The 23,702-nt window shown below is 39.4% G+C and overlaps 1 pseudogene across 1 annotated transcript in view; it reads right to left on the bottom strand.

Moving 5' to 3' along the window:
* LOC104402111 overlaps positions 1-23,702 on the bottom strand; it is a 154,802-nt pseudogene that overhangs the window by 115,610 nt on the left and 15,490 nt on the right. Inside the window, exon 3 of the transcript XR_719893.1 lies at positions 1-107. This exon is cut by the window's left edge and continues 102 nt beyond it. The product of XR_719893.1 is annotated as a kalirin-like (transcript). The remainder of the gene's footprint in view (positions 108-23,702) is intronic.

Below are 23,702 nucleotides of genomic sequence, written 5' to 3'. Positions count from 1 at the left end.
CAGCAGGAAAGGCTTCTTGAAGAGTTTTTAGAAGAGGCTTGATCAAATCCCATTTGGATCCCCGCATATCGATAATAACAGTGAATCCTCGTTTACAAACATCTTCGCTGTAAGAATAAAAGCATATTAAAATAATTAATGTTGTGGCCAGTCACACTGAAATTTAACTTTTTTTGCTAGTCTGCAGGGCTTCCGAGCAAAGTAAGGAATGATATATTTCAAAATAATAGGTAAAAGACAATACAGCGTAAAGGCTATCTGAACGGCTATATTAATTTTACCATAATCTAATTTACATGAAATTTTAAGTGTATATATTACAATTCAAGCTCTAATTTCCCAAATAAACGTAATTCAAATTTTCACTGAAAACATACATAATTTCACACAATTGAAAATAGAATCAAATATATCTGTATAGAAGCTATTTATGTGTACATGCAACAGGTTCTGCTTTCACTGTGTTGAATTTAAGCCAACAAGCAGGGTCCTGTACCTTAACATTGCTGGCCTCTTGTAAGTTTGTGTGCCTTCATTTTAGAGGCACCTTTAAGGGCTTTTTAAAAAGTGTAATTTTCAGAAAAGTGCCTGGCAATTATTCCGTGCAAGGAAGGTTCTTTTGCCTCAGTACGTGGACTGTTAAACTGGGGGCCCTCTTCCCTCCTGACTGATCTTCCAAATGTTGCAGGATCTTTTTCAATCTGTAGTAATACTTTTCTGTTAGCCTGTGCTCTTCCCTTCTCAAAAAGTCAAGACAGTTATCTGGCCTGGTCATTGCCAATGCATGGGGCGCCAAAACACTAGAGCATTTGTCTTGCAAACACATCTTTCCTTTTTCCTGAAATTTGCCATCACCAGTAATATAATTGGCATGGTAAATGAGTAAAATTCATTAGTGATGCACTAAAAATGCCAGAATGGTCTACCTACAGATCTATTTTTTTAAATTTGTTTTTTAAGGTGGAATGGAGGCCACAGCCTTTTTCACAGAAGGAGTAGCTGTTGGAAGAAAAGAAGTGTGGAAAGAAGAAAGGAAGATGAAAACAGAACAGTTGAGAAAGAGGAGAAACATGGCAGAATGCATGTTTGCATAATGAATATAACAGATGTAAGTGAGGTATAGAACATGAAAACCTCTTAATACATCAATATAGTACCTTCAACCTTTCTGAAAACTGGCCATCAGCATATCAATAGGATCAATAATGTGTACATAAAGGCATATGTAGTGTAATTTAAAATAGCAAGTGTTGATATCACTGGAATGAATCTGAAATACGCTGAGGACAGACATAATTACGTACGGGTATAATGCAGAAATTGTAAGAGTCTGTTTAGCCTCCACACAAATACTCTCAGTGCACAAAAAGACAGGATGATTTTCACTATACTCTATCTCTCTAAATTCTTGAAGCACTTTGTCTTCTATTAAGATCCAGCTCCTATATCTCTCACTGAAAACAACTCTATAAAGCTCACGACTAGGTTTCTGGGCTGGAGCAAGGACAGGAATATCCTTCATAGAAGGCACACTGGATTAACACATATAACTTAAAAATAAAAGTCCTTGGTGACCTTACCAATATCTAGAAAGATGTGTGCACAGATGGACCACCCCATAGCAAAGCAGGTTTTGCCACATGAAGAGAGTTCACTAACTTGAACAGCCTCAACTTAGTGCCAGGAAGGAGCAGCTAAAGCCAACAACCTTGGTCCTATGCCTTAACATTATTGGCACATCTATAGCACACCACATACAACAGTCAGTGCAAAGAAAAACCAGGGAGACCAGGCACTTCCAGACACTGTTAGGAATATAAATCTTTTTATTCTCCTTTTACCTACTGCTGAAAGGTCAGACATTTGATCCATTCATAACTAATGCCAAAAAAGACTGTAAAAACAGCTTTTTTGGTTGTGCTACTGCCTCCTCCTATTTGGAATGAGAGTTGAGACAAAGAATCAAATCAGAAAGGGATGAATAGAAGGGGATGTGTGTTTTGTTTTGTTTTGGTTTGGTTTTTTGAAAGCTTTATAGGGTCTTCAGCAACTTCTGCCAAGTCACCAATCCTTGTTATTCCAACTCCCCATGGCTGCTGCCAACCTGACAACTTACCAAATCTGATCTAAAACAATAACTTGGTTTAATACTTAATGACGAATAGCAGAAAAACCTGCTTCGGTAAGCAGAACAGGAATGTCCTGAGGGACTCAAGTCTTCCATTCATGAACCTGAAGTGCTAGACCCAGACAGACTCAAAATCAGACCTTGACCTAGCTTTAGAGTGTATACATTATGATATCATCTTGACACCCACAATTACATACCATCATGACCGAACCAGTCAGCCTCCCTGGAGATGCAGAGAAGCACTGGAGGGAGCAGACAGTACTGCCGCTTATTCCCACCAGGACACCAAGCCCAAGTATGCATGTGTGAAAAAACATTTCACAACACCCTAACCCTGCTTTCAGGTTTTTGGAGACTTTGCAGTACATTTTCAGTGGAAGAAGTAAGGGTAAAGATTCCTCAGCTTTTTCTGAGGACATAGAACAGCCACTGACCCTGCAGGCCAGGCTGGGACATCAGCCCATGGGTAGGGGTCAAGACGCTTCCTGATTCTTGTCCTCGAAGAGGCAAAACGCAGTCATTCCCTACCCTCCTTGTAACTAGACCAAATTTTCAACAAGCTTATTACATTTTCAAGTATGAAACTGATAGGATGCAGGGATGAAGAAGGAGGAAAAGAAGGAGAATAATCATAGATTTCTTAGGTTCAAAACAAATCAACAAGTAACAACTGTTTCACTAACAATGCAAAACTCAATACGATGCTCTTAATTACAAAGATTTCCCTACTTGATTGTTCTCATGTAAGTTTCTGTATGAAATAAGTGAAAAGATAGGTACCCCTTTTCAATTATAATGAGAATAAGGTACAAATGGATGGTACTTATAATTTTGAACAATTCTAACTCTGTTTCAAGAACCTTGCTCCCCATCTTGCAGAAACGGCTCTGCTTGCAGTTATTTTTCTTTAATGAGATGAACGGTACTAACCTGTAACAAGACCTGTGGGTCTGTAGTCTCATCTACAGAGTCTGATCTCCCTGTCACAGTGATAATTCCACACATCCTTCTCTGACTCTCTGCAGAAAATTAGCACCTGATTTCTAAACCTGCTTGTCAAAACCTGTTATTTAACAGTGTTTAAACTGTTGCAAGTCAGAAAGCTGTCTGTTCATTATTTCTACTTTCAATTGCTGAGCATGCTGTGGAGAGGAGTGATTTTGAGAGCACTTATACTGTACAAGCAGGCAGCTGGATACTAATCAGGTACCAATACCTCAGAGAAAGAAGAGAGAGAAAAGACAATTATTTAGATTGTAAGCTCTTCAGGGCAGGGACCATCTGCCATCCTGCATTTGTCTAAGGAGCCTGCCTTGGTGGAGGTCTCCAGGTAGCTATATTCATACTACAGTATTCAGCTGTTTAGAACAAACACAAAAAAAACCCCAAACCAACAAACCTCTTCGTGAAATTAAAGGTGAAAATCCAAAGAATTAAAAATAATGAGTAACAACAGTCTGCAAAACTACAACTAAACACATCTGTGGAAGTACGAAAAGCTTACAAAAATGTGAGGATACCTCACAGGCAATTTAGTTAAAAACAAAACAAAAACCAAAACACAACTAAAACAGGCCCAGATTTAAGTTGTAGTATCTAAACATTACAGCTGTTGATAGGGTCCTAAAAAAGCTGGCTGTGTGTAGACATAATGATATAAACTCTGGTGAGTCAGAGCAATCTGTGAAGATTTGTCGTCTTTGACAGTCAGTCATTGTTCTTCAGTTACCTCAGCATGTATTGAGGAAATGACCCTAGGTTCCTTTTGAATAATCTAGCCATGCTTATTAAATATACTGTTTAAAAGCAACAACTCAAACCTTTCCCTGTTTAGCAACTGATTGGGAAAAGCATCAGTAGCAATCAAGCTTCCCCCACACTTTTCAAGCAAGACATGCCTTCTCCCTGGTTCCCCAGATGCTACATCAATCCACGTAACTATTACCCACAAGTAAACATTTTAGGATGGCAGTTAATGATGATTGTGGTACTTAATTTTTTCCGGTATTGATATTTGATCAGAAACTGAAGAAAACACTCAGATCAAGGTATTTAGACAATCCATCAGCCTTTTGGCTGTGCTCATCTGGACTAGATTTGCAATGGTGAACACAAAATATTTCGTAGGTGATATGTCATTTCACTTGCTACACTGCTTTTAAGCAAAGACAAAGACCAGCTTCTAACTTTAATAAAAATACCCTAGAATATTTGTGAAAACAATACTTACAATGTGGAGTTTTTTAAAGAATCATAAAATCAGAACTCAGAAACAGATGTGATAATTTTGTCAAAATAAATGCCTCTATTTTGGTTTCTAGGATACTTTCATAGCCTTATTTTCTCAAATTTCCTCTATAATTCAGGCACATTCTAAATTGTATTTTCTTTGGCAAGAGCTGGCTTGCTGGGTATCAAATGAGTTTAAGGACTTCATGCTTTCCGATTAATCTTTCAAATACCTATCATTGATTATGTGTATTTTTCATCCTTATGGTTTGGCTAAAGCTTCTGGCATTTAGAAGCTTTAGCACATGATTAGCTGAACTAACATAATATCTCCACTCCCATTTTGCAGTCATGAGTTAATGACAAAGAAGCACATTTAGCATGCCTGTTGGACCACTAAAAGCATAGGTCTGATATGTACAGCATCTCATTCAAAATATGATTTGTTAACAGTGAGAGCAAGATCTCCTTTATGGCGGGTCAGTGTAACCTTGCCAGGAGACACTCTCAGCATAACAAGTAGCTCTACAAGCATCAGTTTGGAAGCACAAAATCTGCAGGAACTTAATTATTGTTGAGATCACCATTCTTTTGACAAACGTGGCTGGAGTCAGTCAGTTGATCCACAAGCTGAGGGTGGAAAAGGGAGAGGAGAAAAGTGGGTATGTGAAAGCCTCCAAGCACAGACTCTTATCTCAAAGGCTTCATTTCATACTGAGACCAAACTAACTCAGCTGCCTAGTTTCCATATCAAGATGTGCCAAGGATCACTTCGGTAACTTACATGTTAACATTTTTGATCAGTTGCAATTTTTTTATTTATCTTGCCTGTGGTTTGTTTACTCAGCTTGAAAATGAAGCTAGATGTGGAGGTTTATAATCAGCATTTACGGGCTTACTTTGGTTCCCATGTTGAGCCTGAAGATCACCTTGTCAATAAAAATAGCTATCTACATTCGTAGTATACTTTCCAATACATTTAGAGGTCCAGATAAAGTCCCTTCTAATAGGCCTGTTTGTCAAGCACTCCTGAATCAGCATTATTTGAGAAAATATTTTACTCCATTTAATACTTCTCAGCAAAATATACTTCATTTATTATCAGTTACCAGGTGTGTCCTCCAACTTTGACACCATCAGTCTGAGTTGTCACCCATGTTTCCTAGTGACTGTGACCGTTCAGCATGGAAAGACAGTTTGTCTTCTCAAAGATCCTAGGACACTTGTGACTGCTCATCCTCACGTCCCTTATGTGCAGGTATATCAGTGACCAGAGGAGGAAGTTAGTGATGCACATCCCAAAAGCACCATTACTCCAGAATAGTAATTCACAGAAAGCTCCCACCAGAAAGCTTCAGCTACCTAAAAGACTGTAAGTAGACAGACTTCCTCCTGAATTTTCCTTCTTACATTTTCTAACTTGGTTTCACAATGCTTTTTTGTAATTAGAAACAGTCATACAGCCTCCACTTTCAATTAATCCTTTCTTCCTTACTGTGACCTAAATTTGTTTCCTCTCTTTCAGCAGTGAAAAGGAATCACTCATTCTCACTTCTCTTTTTAAAAAAGAGAAAGAAAGAAATCAAAGCCAGCTTCACACTGGCTGGAGCTGGATATAAAGCAGCAATCGAGCGAAAATTCAGTGACATTGTAAAAAGACTTGGAGACGGTGAGGTCCGGACAGAGACAAAACTCCTGTCTCTGGTTTCCAGCCACTGCTCTTAGGGGACAAGAGGTGTGATTGCGAATGGCACAAGAATGCAGATGTGTGGGCTGCACAATGTCCACATTCAACCCCCGCCTCTGGCCCCATGTCAACAGGAGGGAACAGAAAGACAGTAAAAACCCCAAACATCTTGGCAGAATCTAACTGGTGCCAAAATGGGTGCTCCTGCTATTCTCAAGCAAGTAACTTATTTTGATATTCAATTTTTACTTCTAAGAAAAATGGCTCTGAAGTCAAAGCAATTCTGCTGTAAAATGATGTAAGCTAGGAAGAACTCAGACATCAGCTATGTGTAAGAAAACCTTTTCCCAATATGTAACCATGATCCTGTGAGCTCCTGAGAGTTGTGAGAAGTGTAAGTCCCATATGGTATCTCTGTCAGAATACAGCAGGGTTGTGTTGTGCTGTCTTGTACCTACATCCTTACACCCCAGGCCAGAAACAGGACCCAAAGCTCTGCAGGCATTCACTCTCCTATTTAATTGAGCAAATAAACACTATTTGAGAAGCTTCCTGTCTTCATTCAAATAGCAAAGATATAAAACACAGCTGTGTCCAAGAATGCATGAATGCAGCTGTTAAAGCCAAATCTGGAGAGTGAATATTATAATTTTTCACATTCCTATTAAGTTTCTGCTGGTAAATGATGCCTTCATATAAACCGATTTGCCCTCTTCCCCTTTTGTTGTTGCACATATACTATATTTGGATCAATATCTGGCAGGTCTTCCTTGGCACAGCTGCTGAGATAAATATGAAATTAATCAGGGCTTTGTTTTTGTGGTAGCAGGGCTACATTTAAAGATTTGTTACTACAACAAAGAAACATTTGAACAGTAAGTACCATTCAAATCTCTCTTGAGCATTTTAAGTCTTCTATTTGAGATGATTTAGCAGAAACAAAACAAAAATGTTTTACTAAATGAAAATTATATGTTATTGACATTTGCTGGAAAAAATAAATGTTCGAGTTGTGTTGATATATAAACACACCATTCTGGAATAAGTTTGGATGAGCAGATACTATTGAGCATTTGTTTGGAAAATCAAATCCATTGGATTCCAGGTGAGAAATGAATATATATAGTTGTGCTTGGCACAGCCAAACTACTAGGATTTAAAAAATAAATGTATCTTTTTGCCTGTACTTTAAGCATTTTTTTGTAGTTCTAGCAAGGAGACCGTGAAGTCCATTCTACATTTAGTCACTATAAGTTTAGTCTACAGTCAACACTGCCAGATTTTCACATAAGGAAAAGGATACTTCATCTGGGCAATGACTGCCTGGGGCTCTTAGGCCTGGGGTCCCGATTTATCAATTCAAGGCATTAGTGACTTAATGAGTGAGTGGAACATAGTGAACAGCTCCTGGAATTCTAGTCATCATAGTGAAACACAGTCACCCCGGAATGGAAGGTCTCCAGATTGCAAATACATACATTTCATTGAAACGGGTTGTGGGAGGCAGAGTTACCCACAGTGGAAAAGCATTTTATAGCATAAATAAGCCTGCAAACATGTTCAGCTCATGCAAAGAATGATTAATGTAAGTTTAGACAGAAGACAGCAGCACCTGATGAAATTCAATATATGTCCAGAGGCAGACACCATGCCAAATTCAGTCCTGATGTAAGCAGGGATAAGCACTCTAGGACTAGCACTCTTGATCCAGGGCTCAGTTGGGCTCATAGATTAGAATAGGAAAAAAAACTCTTCAAAGATGCTAAAATCACTTTTTCTAAGTAGTATTGACATTTCTTGCAGTAAGCACTCATCACTTCTCATATGCTGCTCCTGGCAGTAGAGGAGAGCAAGGTACATCCATTTACAGAAAAGCTGTAATTAAAATAAGGAACTAAGGAGAGAAGAGGAGAAATTACATATTAATTCAAAATAAGATGTTTCATAATGAGTGCAGGTTCTCATGAAAGCGTGCACTGAATAAAAAACTAAAAAAAGGCTTTTACAGCAGCAAAATATTCTGTTTAAGCCTTTTCAGATGAAATGTCTTTTTCTTTTTTCATTTCATTTCTTCTTGTTTTGGTTTGGTTTTGGTCTGGTTTGGTTTTTTTTTTTTAATGGGCTGAGGTGTTTTTTTTGTTTGTTTGTTTACCAGGCAACATAAAACAAACAAAAACTTTGAATTTCATCAAAACAAAATATTTTGATTGACCTAATATTTTAGAGATATTTTTGTTAGAAATTTCTAAAGCTTTTAGATATTTTCTCATTTAAAAATCTTCACTCCAAATTAGCAGATTCTTCTACAGATAAGCAACTTACCTTCTGCCCACCTGCACTGCAGAGTTCAGCCTCAGATTTGCTTTGCACTTTTTATCTCCTAAGCAGAAGTGATATAGCCATTCTCTGAGGTTTACAAGATTTTAGCCAGAGTCCTCACATTCATTCTATTTAAGGGCATACACTGGATTCATGTGCATCTGTTTAGGAGGAAAGGCTGAGTGCTACATCCCAGAAACACTCTGTGGTCCCTGCTATGAGTCCGTTTTGCTAAGACACTATGCGAGAATTTGAGCTGTCTTTAGAAGTGTATGATTTAAAAGCTGATGCCTTAGTATGGCCCCCAGGTTGGACAATGAGGACTGACCATGACTAATAAATCAGTGGTGCTTGGTTTTTTTGAGCCCCACCCATATGCAAACAAAGAGGGTCTTTGTAGGCACAATGATTTACCCAAAATAGTTTACTTATCAGATAGATACTTCCTCCCATGCCAGGCTGGGTGAAGACATCCAGGAGGGATTGCACTGAAGCTACGGAATCAACCTATGTTTTAAGATAAAATCTTAAAATCCATTTTCTGTATTCCTTCACAAGCAGACTTTACTTATTCTTTCAAATAACTACCCTGATGCCACTGAGGGGAGAAAAAGTCCTTTTTACTGAGTCCTCAAGAGACTGGATACTGATGTATCCATACTCAAAACATTTAGTTCATGTCCAATTTTCTTTCAGTCTGTCTCCTGTGCCCAAGCTCTCTCTCTCTAGCAAGAGGGACTTAGCCTTGTCAATGAAGCTGCTGCATGCAAGGTATCCCTTATATCTGTATGGAGACACAAAGCTGTAATAGATCAAAGTCACTGATGCTGACAGAGCACAAACAAGACAGTAACTTGGTATTTCAAAGGGAATAGAAGACCCAAAAGACACTGTTGATGCCCAGACTGAGAAAGCTGGATCCAAAAAGCTTCTGAAAAACAAAGATGAATGCAACAGTAGAATAATGGAACCAAAACCTGGCAATAACCATGCAGACCTCGACGGAGACTCTTGAGCTAACAAGCTGCCTGTCTTCCCAAAAGCACTTGAGGGACTTCTCCAGCCTCAGATGTTTCCACCTTTGTAGAAGTCTGAGCATGTTAGATGCCCATGTGCCATCCCCTCAGTTTTAAAGTCCATCATGCTAAGGCACTTTCCCCACACTTATAGGAACTCACATATTGCTGTCATGCCAACACAGTTTTAAGGTTTCTTGCCTTATGACCCTGAATTTCCACCACAACCACCAATAATTTCAGCTCTCCATCAGTACCTCTTTCCCATCAGTCACTACTAATTGGAAAAACCCAGAGTAACTGTTTTATCAACTAAAGCAGGTTCAGATAAATGCTCTGAAATATAATTGCCCCATTTCAATACCTTTCCCCTATTAGCTATATAGCTATATTGCTTCTCTATCAAAAGCACAGTAAGTCTTCACAGGCAAGTCCATTTACAAGTGCCACATGTGAACATGCATCATGCTATTCATCTCACGAACCACATACCCCAGGTGGTGCTTTTCCTGCTGCCAGACCTGAAAATTACATTGACAAATTAACGTATGACAGGATAGGAGTGATAGGAATCTGCTAGTCAGAAAACTCTTAACATTTATTGTAGATATCAGCCAGCCCATGGTAATCAAAATCACAGAGCAGATTCACTCACATAGAGTGAGTTAAACTAATGCAGTATCACATCCTGTGTAGAAATGGGCCTAAAGCAGTGGGTTTCTGTTGCAAGTTGAACCACCATAGTCAAGCCCCCCCAGACAACTGGTGAGAAACAACAGAAAGCATTTCACAGCCGCTCTGTAAACCTCTAGCCTCACACAGGACACATCACCCAGTATAAGAAAAGCCTACCAAGTATAGCTCCCTGACACTGAGATAACACAAATAAATGTAAGTATTTTCCTTTCAATTATAGCTTCACAATTTATGCTTTTTGTACATCTGGCTGGAGCACTGCAGTCCAGGGGATGAGACTGAAAGTCAGGTGAACCTAGTTGAGTTACTTTTCTTCTTGTGCTTCTGTGTTACAGTTCAATTCCACCTCCATTTTCTAACATGTTTAAAATGAGTGTTACTGTACTTTACTGAGGCTAATGTATTCCTCCAATAAATATATTTACCACATTTTCAGACACAGGTAGGATACATAATTGTGGGAGAATTACAACCTGCAAATAGTCACAGCTGCTTCATGGTTAATTCACAAAAGCTTAAGAGAGCAAACTTAATAATCTAAGCATGTGCTTATTTATCAATGCTGAGCTATACTCTCTCTTACACGTGTGCTGATTTTATATAGGGAGCATTTATTGCTCTTACATGTATGCTTATCTAATTGTACTGAATACACATGCTTTATTAAACTCATAAATGAGCACATTTATGCGTCTATGTGAAAGTAGAGCCCTTCATATTTTATTTATAAAGTGGAACAATAGAACTGCATTGACATAGAACATCCATTTAAATCAGAGGATTTAGGGTTGTCCAACAGATTTTGCTATTTTTTGCCAGAATCAAAGCTTTTGGTTTTTTTAATTAGATTTCCAGCCCATCTGCTTGCAAAGATAGCCTTGACAATATAAACTAATGCACATTTGTCTTGCTGAGTCTGCAGACAGTGGAAAGAAACAATGAGACTAGTAGAATGGTGAACTTGCACCCTCCATCTTACTGGGGTGTTAACAAAAAAGCCGATTCTGACTGCTTAAATACCAGCATTCTTAACTGTTTCATTGCTGTTAATTTTGCCAACAAACCTGAAGAATGCCCTGAATTATTCACATAAGCTCTTGCCCATTTTGATTACCATGCTATATAATTCAGGCTGTCAGTTAGGACCAGGCAAGTACCAGGCCAAATACACACACCTTTGATTATAATAATGGATTTTCCTCCTTTTTTTTTTTAATGTGTGGAGTAAAAGCATTGATCATGGCATAATCAGACAACTAGTACTAGAAACTTAAGAGTGGAAAAGATTGTAAAACCACAATCATTTTGGATTTGATGTAAAATGCACAGGAGCACTAGCCTAATACATAATTTTAGGTGCTTTATAATATAAAACTAAAGAAAACAGATTAAAAACTCTGTTGTTATGACATGCTTTATAAACAGCATAGAAACCATAGCTCGAATAGTCTTTGACTGTTTCCTACTGCTTGAAAATAATAAAACTACTACACTGGTCTCTTATGAGAGTGAAACTATACCAATCCATAGTACTTCAATGCTAGAATCACCCACAAAACTAATGACTAAAAAGAACTGACTATTCCTGCATTTTTTGTAATTACTGTTTCCAAACATGAAAAACTGTATCAACCCTCTTGGATATAAGCTCTCCTAAAATCATTAACAACGTGTGTCCATCAAGCAAGCTCACACAGGTTGTTGATACCTGAAAATAAAGAGGTAAGACTGAGTCTGAGTTTATGACAGTGGTTGCTTACCCAAATTATCACACTGTGGGGATGGTGCACAGATAGAGTCATATCCTGATGGGTTTTTAAAGGACAGTGATGTTTGATGACCATGCTTCTTAAATTCTAATGGTCTGCCTGATAAAAATATCTTCCATCTTGCTTTCTCCTTGTGTGGTTGTGCCGCCCTATAGGGAGCTTGATTAAGCAATTACGATAGTGTGTGAAGCACATGTTTACACTCACAGGACATAGATGAACTTACATATGCATTTGACTGCTTTTATGGAGGAGGATAACAGTACTTAAACAAGAATTAGGAAAAGGACATGGGAAGTAGAAACCTTCAGGGCAGGCAGGCCTTTTACTGCTTCAGTTGTCCTTTTGCATGAATTTCCATGTTTATTTTAGTAAATTAATGAGTTAGCCTACAAAAGTATTGATATCCTCCTCTCATTTATGACTAAGAACAGATAATAGTCAATGCATGTTTCAGTCTTGATGATTTCTTCATTACGCCCCTGGCAATTTACACAATGAAATATCTTTGTTGTGTCGTAAAATGTAAGAGAGTTGTGGAAAAGTCCTAGGCTTGGTGAACAGCTGCCTAGACAGATCCTCTGTAGTCTGTTAATTTGAGATACATTTCTTGCTTGGTTCTGTTTGCAGAGCAGATATGTATTTCCAGTATGGTCAGACCCTGTTGAATCCAGCTGTAGCCTGGAAGAACCAACAGATGAATCCTGTGATTTTCACAGGAGATGCCTATCAAAGGTAGGAAGAACCAATGGTTTGATATATCAATCCACACCCACTCATAAAATTACCTGATATATTAATTTGTTTCCAACTACATTACAATCCAATAAAAAGATTCCTGTTACATTATCTGGAGATAATGACTTCTTTGCTTTTCTCTCTGCCCATGTAACTAAAATAGCTTATCATTAGCTTTATTAGAATTTGACCAGTGTTTGAACCTATATGCTACAAAACGTAAAGTGTGTCTTACATTAATTTTAGCACTGGAAGAACAAATCTACATTTTAAGAATGCTGTCATAACTTGTTGTATCATCTTTCATCCTGAAGGATCTTAAAGAGCTTTGCCGTGAATAATCAGGTGTTAAATAAAACAAGGTCTAATATTATGCTTTAGAGTATTTCACTCAACAACAAAAGCAGAAGGAACTGCCTTTTTGTATATGACTTAGACAAAGAACAAAATATATGGCAGAAGGTCTTCGACAATTTCCTTTGAAAAGGAACGTAATTCTTGGCCAAGAAAATTAGAAATATGAGAAGAAAAGCAAGGACTTAAAAAGCTGCATGCCAAGAAATGTTCACAGGTGCAGGAATTAGACTTTTAACAGAATCCCTAATTACACATCTGATTTTTGGCATCTTCTCAAGGCAGCACGAGCACAGTTAAAGCTCTATGCATTTGTGTCCTCCCACAAAAAAAGGCAAAAATGTGTTTAAATTTGTAAAAAAAATTATAAGTCAATTACCTCTAAGTGGGCAAAGTGGGCACAATATTGGCAAGATAGACTTCAGCTTCTGGAACTACTGGCTTGTCACCAATTTTAAAAGCCCAGAACTGGAGATCAAAACAACTCTGCACTAATACTGTACCCGATACATTTATTTGATTTATACTGCTCCACTTTCTGTGCCTTATTCAAACATATCTGCTTTAATTTTCCAAGTATGGAATGTACGAAATATATATTTTAACATAAGGACAATAAGCATCTTATTCAGTAAGGCAAAAATTTGTAAACCTAGCGTCAAAGTTAGAGCAGGTAGACCCTTAAGTGGCCTCTTCCTCAAAGGTACTAAGCTGATTTTACCTAACAAAATTGTATGCCTTTTTCATACAATTAGTAGTGTCCCACAAGTCATCAGAAAAGTGCTGCCGATGCTAGTATACCACAGATGAAATTTAACAGTCCATAAAACTACAGAGATGAAGTGTCCTACAGAATTCATTCCTAAATGAAAATCCCAGGAAACCTAAAAAGGTTTAAGCTTTTAGACCGACCCTATTTTCCTGTCACCTACCATATACCATCTGACACTGCAAAATCATTGGGGTGGCTGTTCTGGAAATTAAGGAGAAACAGAGATTTCCAGTAAGCCTGGTAAGTGTGGAATGATATAATAGTTGAGCTCTGCCTTGTTAATGGAGAAGAAAGAAACCCTAAAAATCCCACACATATTGCTTGTGTATTTGATTCCTAGTCTAACAGCTCATTAATGAAGCAGAGCTTCCAGACATTCTTCCTATGGGTAAGACTGTCTGCTACTTTGCTATGTACCTGCTTTTTAATTAGATTTTGGAATGGAATCACAGCTCCTACCCACAAATCTCCAGTGGGAAGAAAAATATAAACTAATCTGTGATCCCAGAGATGTTTGCTTCTCCAGATGCAGTTTCTGAACTAAATTACAAATGTTGTAGAAACAGAAGAATGGAGAAATAAGGGGACACAACCACAAAATTGGATGTGATTTATCAGTGTTGTAAGAGTTTGGTTCTGTCCAGAGAATGGAGGAAAAAGAGGTCTAAAGGACAACAAGTGTATCGCTTATTTGATTAATTCTTAGATTAAGTTTAAAAACAAAGCAGCATTTTCAGCTGTTCTTTCTATGCGTAAGATCGCCTCTTAGTTTATCAGGTACCTGCTGTTTATTTAGATATTGTGTTTTGGAATAACAGTTCTGTAAATTCTTCTACTCTCTAGACTCACTGCATGGCAAAATAGTGAGACACTTTTATCAAGTGCATTTTCTAAGGAGGTACAGGAGGTGTCATGGTGGCACGTGGCCAATTTCTTATGCAGTGTTCCCAATTCAGTATTGGGAAATGCAACTTTAAGGACCTTGTTTCCCTGAAATAAGAGGTCTAATCTAATCGAATTTAATCTAATCCCTAATTAAAGGGACCTGTATTTCAGGTTCACGCGGTGTAACTATACTAAAACCACTTAGGGTATTCTATCTTCAAGATGAAAAAGATCAGCTAATTTGGTTTCCCAAACCCTTGTGAGGTGTCTTCTGTATGAACTGGTAAATTCAGGTTATACAGTTAAACCAAGGGAGAAGAGAACTCAATGTTGTGTCTAGAACTAAAATTCAGAAAGCTCTGACTGTGTGTCTTCCCTGATGTTCCAGGATGGCATCTACTTTAGTGTAAATGCAACCTAAATTACACTTTAGGCTCCCATCTACAAAGATCACAAAAGACATAAGCAGAGCTGCTAATAGATGTAGTCCTTATTTGGTGGTCTAAGCAGAGCTGCTAAGGGTACTGAAAAGGAAACACAATTTCAGTCCCCAATTAGGACTGACTCACAACAGAAAAACAATGGAAGGAAAAATTCACATAGCTGCATTAACAGAGGACTTTGGCCTCTGGGGTGGTCAGCTGCTGAGTCCCAGAAGATACATTTAATAATTGCTTGGATGCTGGACTCTGGTTTAGGACTGGGGGAGGAAGAAGGGCTGAATTTTACCAACCAAAGTTTTTTAATTAATAATTCTTTCAAACTAAATTTCAAAAACTTATATTCATTTGATCCTTAATGACAACATCGATAGCAGAAGCATCTGGCTTTCCTGATGCTCAAATAAACGAACAATCAAACTTAACTCATCCTTCTAGTGAAAGATTAAGTGCTAATATCACTGCATAGATATTAGAGATTGTCAATTCTTCTTGTATTCCCATGGGAAACAGGGTGATAGAGGGGAGCAACATCATATGAACATCACATACACACAGAGTAGTGCTCAGGAAAGGCATATGAAATCAGTCTGAATTTGGCTGGAGATGAACTGCTGCTGCTGTTACAGTTTTTAGAGAAAGGGGCAATTATTTTACGAAGCCAATGCTTTATTTTAATTTCTATTCAATGACTTTAACCAAAAGGACCATTCAGCAAAGATGTCCATTGTAAATATCGCACTGAACCTACAGCAAGTTCCTACTTTCTCTTGCTTGCACTGTAGCAGGGGTATGTGGAAGAGGTGCAGGATACTTCTCTGAATCCAGTTACAGGGCAAGGGAAAGCTGTTTTGGGGCTTTGGCTTTTTGGTGAAGTACCACAAAGGAATTTTCTAAAATATTACATCACTGGAAAATTCTTCAGAGACTAAGGTTTCTCTTTAAACTTAGACATAAAATAAAGGTGCACAGGCAGGGAAACCAATGCTCTCTTGTTAATAGTAGAAAAGTACACCGCGGCACACGTTGCAGACCAGACAGTATCTGCTGAGCCAAAAGCATGTTTGAGTTACATGTTTCTGCCTTTTCTTGGGGGGAGAATGAGAGATTCTAGAAATATTTTTCCTATTTATGATTTTATTTTGTGTTAAGGTATCTCTCTCTCTCTCTTTTTCTCCCTTACTCCAAGTAGCCCAACAGCCTCATAGTTACAATTATATTCTGCCGCATGAAGTGTTACAGGATCCACAGAGTGCTCTGCAGCAGTGCCAGGATCCACAAGGAAAACATAAAATACCACAAACTGACTTGGTTAGGAGCACCTTGTGGAAAATGAGAAGAAACCATTGATGAGATTTACAACTGCCTACCAAACTTGGATACCAATTCCCTTTGCAAACAGCAGGGAATTGAGCATCCCAACCTCTAAGACAAATCTTGCCAGTCCCAACCCATACTTTCCATGCTATGAGAGCATCAGCTTGCTCAATACCATATGTTAGCATGAATTGGTCATTGTTCTATTTTAGTATGATCCAATTCTCTAATACCATAAACTAGTATGCACTTTTATGAGCATGGGAACTGCCGAACCCTTGATAGTGGTTTGCACATTGATTCTCTAATAAAAAAATAGCCTCTTATATGCTTTGGAGATATCCCCTCTACCTCCAGTCTCTAAGAAGGGATGAGTTCAGACCACCTTTCCCTCTCTGTGGAAACACCTTGACACAGCCATCTATTCTCATTAAATTTGTAGAAATTTAATATTCTTGAGAGTCTTCTCTGACAGACTGGGTTTAAACAGTGACTGACAGCACAGTTGTGTACAATTTTTATCATTTGGAGACAAGGCTAGAACTATATTCCTGAAAACACATCTTCAGTCCTACCCAAGCTGCGCATTGGGGAATCCAGACTTTGAAGCAGCATCTCCAACACCTGCATCCATCCAATGAGGATAGAAACCAAGGAGTCTAGACTGAGATGACTCCACTTCTGTGTCTCCCATTATTTGCTCTATACCAGCACACAGTAAAAGTCTCACCCATTCTCCACAGGAGTTTAAAAGAGCTTTCCACTGCCATTAAGATATCTTTGACAATATTCCCATTACAAAGCAGACTGCAAAGCACAGCAGTTGTCTTCCTGCTTCTAATGACATCCATGAAGAGGGTGGCATAAGACGTTTCCAAATTATAATAATACCTAAGAGTGAAAAGGATGTAGCATGTACTGGAGTTACTGATGAGGAACACAAGCACCCTTGCTGGAATGAGACAAACCCATTTTACAGCCTCTGCAAAAACCGCAGGAAAGAGATCACCAAAAATAAAAGTTAGGATTGGCTGAACCACTGCATATTCTGCTGACAGCTGCTGACAGCTTCAGGAGGGAACCGCACACGGTTGGTGCCAGCTCTGCTGCCAGTGTGCTGCTCCCACAAAAGGCCTTTTTTTGCTAATTTTAGCTCTTCTGAATTACCACTCACATTAGCACAAACCTGCTTTCTCCACGGAAGTCTCCAGTGTCTGCTGCCTGGACCTCTTGGAGTACTGTGGGGCCACAGATCTTATGGTTAAAAAGCCCATGAGGAGCATGCAACAACTTTAAACAAGCACTAGCACAGAAAAGGTCTGAGAAGGCAGCACAGCAAAGTGTGCTGCAGAGACTCACAAACCACTTGTCAGAGAGCCACTGAGGAAGAAGATGGAGAAAATGATGCCCTCCATAAAATTCACAGCAGACTGTGGTGCCCACTAGCTCCCTCACCACTGAATGGGTGCAGGATTTATCCTAGTTTGTAAGTTTTTGCCTGTTCTCTATCAATTCAACTCCTTCTAGCAGGCAGCAGATGCTGGTACAATCAACACACAAAAGCTATTTAGCAAGGAGGAACAATGCTGATCTAAACCCCAGATCGAGGGCTTGGACAGAGCTCAAAAAGCAGAATACGTGAGACAGGTCAGGGGATGGGATCAGGCTCCAGAGCCTGTCGGCGCCACCGGGTGTCACTTGGTCACAGTGGCTCCTGCATTCTCACAGTGGAGGTGTGCATGGGGTGTGTGTGTGTGTGTGTGTTGTTTTGCTGTTTGCTCCAGGTTTGGAGAAATCCGAGCAGAATCTCTCCAAGCCCGAACCCCCTGCTGGAAATGAAGTTAGACACTACCCACAACATTGCTAACAGAAATACAATGACACAGGGAGTGGCTGCACAGGACAAGCAAGCCATCCTGTGTGGGAAAGCCAGAGATCAGCATTACCTAGCTTGTGCCATGGAGCCAAGCAGCAGCTGAGGCTCCCTTGTGAAGAGAGCTGGGGTTTTCTCAGGGCCTGGGCAAAGCTCAGACCCCTGTGCCATCAGCACCTCAGGACATCTTGAGGAGGCTCAGTTGATGCCACTGCATGGGGTCACCATACTTACAGGAGGTTGCTGTTTCCAGGTCAGCCCCCTTGGCCATGCCTTTGCTGGGAAGCACTGACATGGGCATCTCTACCTCTGCTCAGGGGATTTTAGAAGCCTTCCAGCCCTTCCTCTCTCACTGAGAAAGAAAGAAGTCAGGTGCAGTGATGCTGTGGAACAACGGCCCAACAGCAGTAGCATGTTGTCTATTTTTTGTGCAGAGGATCTGGAAAAATGGGGGCTGTGGAGATAGACTCCACTTGCTGCTGTCCTTCTGGCTGCTCTGAACTTGCAGCCTGACTGCGCTCCCTGTGAAGAGGAGGAACAGCCTGCAGCTGGTAGGGTAGGACTGGAGCAAGAAAGGCCAAACCAGTAAAACCAAAAGGCACTGGACCTGGACTGGGTAAAGACACTTGATTTGCTGGCTGGGAAGAACATAAAGTAAAACAGTGACCTTTTATTTCATGGCATCTGTCCTCCCATTGAGCCCTTCCCGCTGACTCCACTGAAGAAGGCATGACTGAGCTCTCACTGGGCTGGAAAAGCAGCACAGTGCTGGAAAAAGGAACTTCTTTTCCAGACCTGTGCGTTTTCTTTGTGCATAAAACTTGGCCTGTAGGGCTACCTCTGCAATCCTAAATCTTCAAATGAGTAACCTGCTTTAGAATCTTTATATTAGAGTTGTTAGATGAACCAGAAAGAACCCAACATGACTTTGAAATCTCAGCATGAGTCTGCGTGGTTGGCAGTAAGAGAAAACTGGACCCCCTCTCGTTCCCTATAGAAACGAACAATTGCCTTGGAAATAATTCAGACACAATAAATGAGGGATTCCTTCATATTAACCATTTTCAACTGCAAATTTATAGTCTAAAATTAAGCAGATATTGAGTGTTGAATAGAATGCTTAAAAACACAATGGCAAGTTGAAATCCTAGTTTCTCTGCATGAGGCAATCAGTAATTTCACTTATTTGTTTGAACACAATAAATAGATAATAAAATGGAGCAAGCTGCTACTTAAGAATATAGAAATATTGAAGAAGTCAGTGTGAAAAAAGAGAGTAACAGATTTTCAGATCTTCCAAAATGGTGCAGATATTTTTGGATACAAGACAGACAACTTACAAAAGGATCGGCAAAGTATTTTATGTTCTTTAAGGAATTTCTTTCAATAAGGAATTCAGTCTTGAAATAATATCAACCTTTGTTTCATTTGTTTATTTTAGTCCCTGAACTCAGGTTTTCAAAACAAGACAAGCAAATCTGCATGAGTTTGTCTCCATATTAACATTATGTTACTCTCATTTGCCTTCATTTCACAATAGGGAGATGAGAGATACTTCCACTAGACCAAATAAAAGATTTTGATGATCGCTAGTAGAGATGATATACAGAGCCCAGCTTACCCTGCCTTTTATTAGTTTTTAGGAGAAAAAGGCTACATGAGCTGTACAATTCACAGTCCATTAACTACAAAGCTGTATCATGCTATTTGTGTTGTTCATCACAAAACCGGTCTGAAAACACTTGCACTGTTAACCAGCTGGAAGGCAGAACAGGGCTCAACAGCTAACTCAGCTGGAACCAGCCTGACAGAGCTCACAGCTCCCATGGAGGGCAGAGGACTAGAGGACATTTGCTTTAGGTCCAGAGCTGAGCAAGATTGGTCGTTATAGTATCCAGGAAAAGCACAACAGGCAATGAAAGCAGGAAGTACTTTGGAAACAGATATGGAAAGCCCCCATTTACCTTAGGTTTGGGCTAATTTTGAAGAACAATCCAGGGATTAAAAATAAACAAACATGAGAAATGCAAATCTTGTACCTATTGAAAAAAGACTCAAAGAAACCAAACACAGATTTATACAAAACGGCGCTGTGAGAGCTGGAGAGGCTTTGTTTTCAGCCCTCTGCTGCAAGACAGATGTGACAATACCTGGGTCATTCCTGATCCGCCTTCTAACAGCAGCTCCAAGATGGAGATGCTACAGAAACCTGCTTCATTTTTTCACTTTATGATTTCAAGCCTTTTCTTTTTGTCCCATTTCCCATGTACGTTGAGATCAAATTGCTTTCTTCAGCTCAGTCTTGCATACCGGATTGTAATCACTTAACTTTTTCTTTCCCTTTCCTTAACATAAGCATCCCCAACACCGTCAATCTTTTCTCATGACTCCTGCTCCCAAGCCTCTAACGGCTCTCTTTGCTCCCTCTGCACTTCTAGGAAGTCCACATTTTCTAGTGGCTTCTGGTAAGCAGGGGAGCTTGCTGGGCTGGCAGCTGTAGACACTTACTGCAGAGTTTCAAAGTCAATTACAGCCACTGTCTACTTATCTAGGAATGAAATGTCTCAACATATTGTTACCACAGCTGGAGGGAAATCAGAGACCCTCTTTGGAAGAGCTAATTTCCACAAGAGGTGAACATATAACTTGGTCCTGAGGTGTTCTGTAAAGGGACACAGTAATCAAAATAGTGATGTGGGCAGACACCTTTTAGCTGGACAAAGTAAACCCACCAACTATTTCTACAGAAGTCCCCCATTCCTTAATAGATGGTGATAATAATATCACATACCAATAACATGTAAAATGGTGGCTGGATTTGAACTGTCTGTTGAGTGGTAAAATGCTCTTAAATTTACTAGCATTCATGCGAATTATATACTCCTAATGAGCTGCTTTCTCCAAAAGGCACTTTTCATTAAAAAAAAAAAGAAATATCTGAAGAAAATACTAAACCTCCATTAGCCTGATCAGCTTTGCTTCATTTTTTACTGTGGCATTTTGATACAAGTGTATGGTGGCATAATTATCTTATAGATGGCACTAGCTATTTAGTTACTAAAAATAGTATGAAGTCCCCGGTGTTATTTTTAAAATACATAGTTATTTTTGTAGATCTACAATGGCCTCTGGAAAAAAATGATCCTCAAAAGCTTTTTTTGTGCTAGGATCGTGTAAGAGAAAGTAGAGCCCTAGGGTTTAATTCCTATCAATCAACAAAATGAGTTTCATACTACTCCTGCCCAGAGGAGCTAATATACACAGTACCACAGGTCATCAGAGAGGAGCTTAAAATAAATCCAAGAGTGGGTGAGTATTGGTACATTTTGCCATCCCCTGTACTGTTCTTCTAATTTTGTAAAGCTCCAATTACTGAACTAATTATTAGAGACACTGAAGTTGTTTTACTGATCCTCACATCTTTCATCGAACTTGGGCAGCTCTGAATAGCTGCTCAAACAAACAGGGCTGTCCCTTGGAAACATTTTACTGCTGTTATGAGCCCTGGACGTCCCCCAGAACAGGGAATTATTTGAGCAGGTTTTTAAACGGAGGACAAATAAAAAGTAGATGTCTTTAAAAATACAGGCCTCTGAGGCATCTCAGGTTTCCCCCTCTGCAGTGAGCCCAGAAGACTGCTTATCTTGGCTCCAAAACAGATTGATGTCTTCAGCCGGAAGATTCACTGTAGCTGACAGAGAACATTTCCTTCATTGTATTGCTTCACCATGCGAGGAGATAACTCAGCCTAATAATATTCTGTCTCCTTTTTGTCCTCATGTAGCCTACGCGTAACCTAATTCTTAATTCCAAAGGGCTCACAGAGGAGATTGGTCTGGTGCTAGTTTCATTTACACACATATAAATCAAAATTCAGTCTGTTGGAATAGATGGTACTGCACTGGTGTTAAAAAATAACATCCTCAGTAAGGCCAGAAAATTCCCCCTCAGCTTCCCTGATGATAAACACCATGCTATCCTAGATTCAGTCACGCCCTCCAAATTTCTAAACATCAGATCCTATTTAAATTTGCATGTAAATAGGAGCTATCCTGAGTTACAAGACATCCAGCTTTGCCTATCCAGAAAGCATTAGCGTAAATGTAAAACAAGCAGAAAATCACGGAGTGGTAGGAACCTGGCATCTGTGGCAATTATCTTTACTTCTAATGAATAGCGTCTTCATTTCTCAGTAGCTAATTATAATGGAACTGTTCGAAGAAAAGGACTTTGTGATATGCCTGGAAGAATCAGTGTACAGCACCGAACCAGGACCACATTTGTCTACAGTGTCAAATACCCACTTGCAACCTCCTCCTAGAACCCAAGACCGCAGGATTGGGGTTTTGAATCTTCAAGGAGCCCTATGTCACCCAAGGTAGTATGGACTGCAAGGTTAGCATTGTGGGATATGAACAAACCACATTCCTAGATCTGATATCTTAGCCCCCAGGAGGGAATCCTCAGCCATGCAGGAAACCCCACCAACTGCAGTCACCTGCCTGACCGTGACTCCCAGCTGCATGAAAGAACTCACTGTTCTGCTCTAACTCAACCACACATTTCTGCTTTCAGAAAACCCACATTATTATTCCAGTTTTGAAAAAGAAATTGCAGAAAGTTGAATCAGAAACTTTGAAAACTGCTAGCAAGACCCTGGTTTCACTTACCCTAATCTATCATCACATTTCATCACCAATCTCATACCTGCTCAAAGCTCCCAGCAATGCACACCTCTGCCCCTTCCATTAAGATATAGAACAAGGGTTAAGTGATAGATAGTATCAGTGTGGATAGCAATCTGTCTCACTCAGGAATCATTGCACTGGGAATAAAGAGAGAATTACTATACTGGTGTCAATATGATAAATTACAGTATCTTTTTTCCTAAGGAACAATTTCTAGTTTTTTAACTAGCACAGAAAACTCTCCCCCTTTCAGCACTCTGAACATCAGAGCAGTTTCTCCTAACATCTTACTCAGAGTCTCTGATACTGAAACTGTTTATTTTGGTGGATGGCTGATGTAGTTATTCATTACAGCACTCATCTTGGAACAAGCATGAACCAGGAGCCAACTGGGGAATTCAAACCGCTCCTTCCATATATTTGTTTCCAAAAAGTAAATGGGTTTGAAAGCGCTGCCAGTTGCCCTTGTTGAAGTGAACAGAATGTTTAGGGAAAACGAGTTTTCAGAGTTTTCTGACACTGCACAGGTCACACAATTTTGCATGCCAAACCCACAAAGTTTGTGGTCATCTTTCACTCCTACAGCAGTGAGTTCACAGCTGTGGCACCAGACAAAGAAGGACTTAGAGGAACCTAAAGAAGTCACCTCCTGATTCATCATCCCCTCTCCCTAACATTTATACCCATGCCAGAGGTTTGCCTATAGTGTTATGGAGGAATTTAAGAATAAATTAGATAACTTACTCTAGTGCTATTAGGAATCCATTACAAATCTTTTCCTCATGTCC

Source organism: Nestor notabilis, unplaced genomic scaffold (genome assembly GCF_000696875.1).
Source record: "Nestor notabilis isolate BGI_N333 unplaced genomic scaffold, ASM69687v1 scaffold8372, whole genome shotgun sequence".
Taxonomy (NCBI): Eukaryota; Metazoa; Chordata; class Aves; order Psittaciformes; family Psittacidae; genus Nestor; species Nestor notabilis.
Note: the sequence above shows the minus strand (reverse complement) of the source record. Positions and strands in the feature narration are given on the sequence as shown.